Source organism: Cygnus olor, chromosome 20, assembly GCF_009769625.2.
Source record: "Cygnus olor isolate bCygOlo1 chromosome 20, bCygOlo1.pri.v2, whole genome shotgun sequence".
Taxonomy (NCBI): Eukaryota; Metazoa; Chordata; class Aves; order Anseriformes; family Anatidae; genus Cygnus; species Cygnus olor.
Window position 1 is genome coordinate 10,536,703 of NC_049188.1, and position 2,495 is coordinate 10,539,197.

General features: G+C 54.5%; 1 long non-coding RNA gene across 1 annotated transcript; it reads left to right on the forward strand.

The window, feature by feature from the left end:
* On the forward strand, positions 1 to 1,803 carry LOC121057803. The gene is made up of 3 exons (XR_005813963.1): positions 1 to 115; positions 558 to 636; positions 1,635 to 1,803. It is a non-coding gene; the product is annotated as an uncharacterized LOC121057803 (long non-coding RNA).
* The last annotated feature ends 692 nt before the right edge of the window (positions 1,804 to 2,495 follow it).

The window sequence follows — 2,495 nt, forward strand, 5'->3', positions numbered from 1 at the left end:
GCACCCTGACTTGCGCTGCGAGCAGCATCCCCGAGCAGAGGCGGTGGCACCAGGGGGTGCTGCGTGCTCGCAGCCTGGACCGCAGACGCTGCTGCTGCGAAATGGCAAGAAGAAGGTGACTTTATTTTACCTGCTTGTTTTTTATTGTTACTGTTTTCATTGGATTGCTCCCAACTCACGCCCAGGACGGTGAAGCTGTTATTAGGACGACATTTCTCACTGAAGTGCTGGATGCTCTCCCTGCTCCTCGCTGTAGAGATATTTTAACTTCTGGGGTCTGGAGGAGGAACACCAATCCCTGTGCTGGTGAGCAGCAGCTTGGGGCCAGGAGGGCCCCACAGCCCGGGATGGCCCCATGGAGGTGCCAGCTCCCGTGCCCCTCTCCCAGCCCCACAGCTCGGTGCTGCCCCTCTGCACTTCCAGGGGTCCAGAGCCTGCATCAGGGTCCCCGATGTGTGCCCCATCCCAATCCCTTGGTCAGTCCCACACATTGCTGCTCGGTGGTGGGCTGGGGTCACCTGGGATCTCATCAGCTCATCCCTCCTCTCTCTCCCCAGGCCTCTGACAATTATGCCCACAAAATGTTGCTTCTGCACTTCTACAGCCTCTGACGTCTCGAAATGCAGGTGCAGTCAGGTAAGAGCTGTGTGACTAACTGATGTGCTTTGGCAAAACGGGGAACGACCTTCTTTATGGGGAGGTTCCCACAAGGTGCAGGATGTGCAGCGGTGCACAACAGGATCGTCCTTGTGCCCTGCTGCCCTCTGCCATCTCCTGCCCACAGCCTTGGGCATTTGTTTGATCTCTGCAGGCTGCATCGGTCTGTGGGCAAGGGGAGCTGTAGGAACGCTGAGAATGATTCAATATAATAGCATTTAAAGAAAAATAAAGTAAATTTAACATTTAACTGAGGCGACTGGATGTCTCCAGCATTGATGGGACTGGAATGGGACGTGGTGCCTCTGGGCTGCCAGTGGGACTCAAGCCATGGGGGCGGTGGCAGTGACCCATGGGGGTGCTGCCCCGATGTTGGGGGACCGGTCACACCCCCCCCCCCCCCCCAGCTGCTGGCATGGCCGTGCCCCAGGCGGGGGCACCGCGGCGGAGCCGTGACACCCCTGTGCGAGGGGCTGCGTCATCGGTGAACGGCGCATCACAGCCGGCAGGGTTTATCGCAGCAAAGATAACTCCGGTGTTTGCAGTCGTACAGAGGGAAAGATAAGGGGGAGGAAGAGCTGGGGAGAGCTGGGCGACAAAGATAAATTTACTGTACTGCAGGAAATCGAAATGTGAAACGGAGATCTCAAAGAACTGAAATATTTAAAAAGGTGCAGAGGCTGGGCACACGTGCGAGGTCCGGGCAGAGCCTGGCTTTGCACACACATCCTTCCGTATGGGTCTTGTGCCCGCTGTGCTCCCAGGGGCTTTTCTGGTCCTCACCTTGGGAAGGTTTCCCTGCTGCTGCCCCTGCTTCCTGGGGCACTTCTTGTAAGGCTTTATGGTGGGGCCCATCAAAAAGCAGCTTTAAAAAAAAAAAAGAAGTGTATGCGTCTGCAATTTCTTGGTATAGCAAAGCCCAGGTACACCTGGGCTCCATCTCCTGCTGCCGATGGCTCTCTATTTTCTCATCACAGGACCTCAAAAGCCGCAGCCAAGAGCAGCAGCCCCCTGCTCTGTGGGACATTGGAGGCGAGTTGGGCAGTGAGTTGCAGCACCGCAGCTCCCTCCACTGCTGGGGCTGTGCGCCAGTGCCCCCTGTTCTTTGTCATTCAGGTAAACTGGGAAATCCTCGCTAACCTCAGCTACACCTGGGTCATGTCCCATGTCTTTAAAATGCCCTTCAAAATCTAAACGCCCAAGTGAGAACATCTTAGAGTGTTTTTCTTCTGGCCCATTTAATTTTGAACCAGTGTTGGGAGCACTGTTAGTAGTACTAAACCCAATATTTAGGATTGTGGGATTGCAATATAAATAATAGGAGTTTGTGAAACAAGTTCAGTTGCAGTGAGAATAGAGCTGCTGGATTTAAAAGCTGGGAGCTGAGGAGGTGTGCGTACACCCGACAGTGAAATTGTCTAGCAGGAATAATGAAACTTGTGAGTGATAGGGAAGAGCAAACTACTGGTCTACGATGTCAGGAAGGAAATCAACATAACTTGATTGTGTTTAGTGATCTGAGACACATAATTAATAGCATGAGGACATTTGAAACAAGAGATATCATGCTTGTTTTGAAACCGGCCATCTCTGCGTGTGCTGGGCGTAACGCGAACCCTGGTGCCGGGGAGAGGTCGCCTGCTGCTGCTGCTGCCTCCTCTCCTGGCCCACTCAGTGACCCACAGTGAGGTGTGCAGCCTGCAGCTCGCCCCTGGGGCTCTGCTGCCTGCCTTGAGACTGAGGCGCCCTGGGGGCTTCGGGTGGGTTGACTAAGGAGGGGGTGAGCCTGTCCTGAAATCAAAGTCATCAGGGCATCAGCCGAACAGTGCAACGAGTGT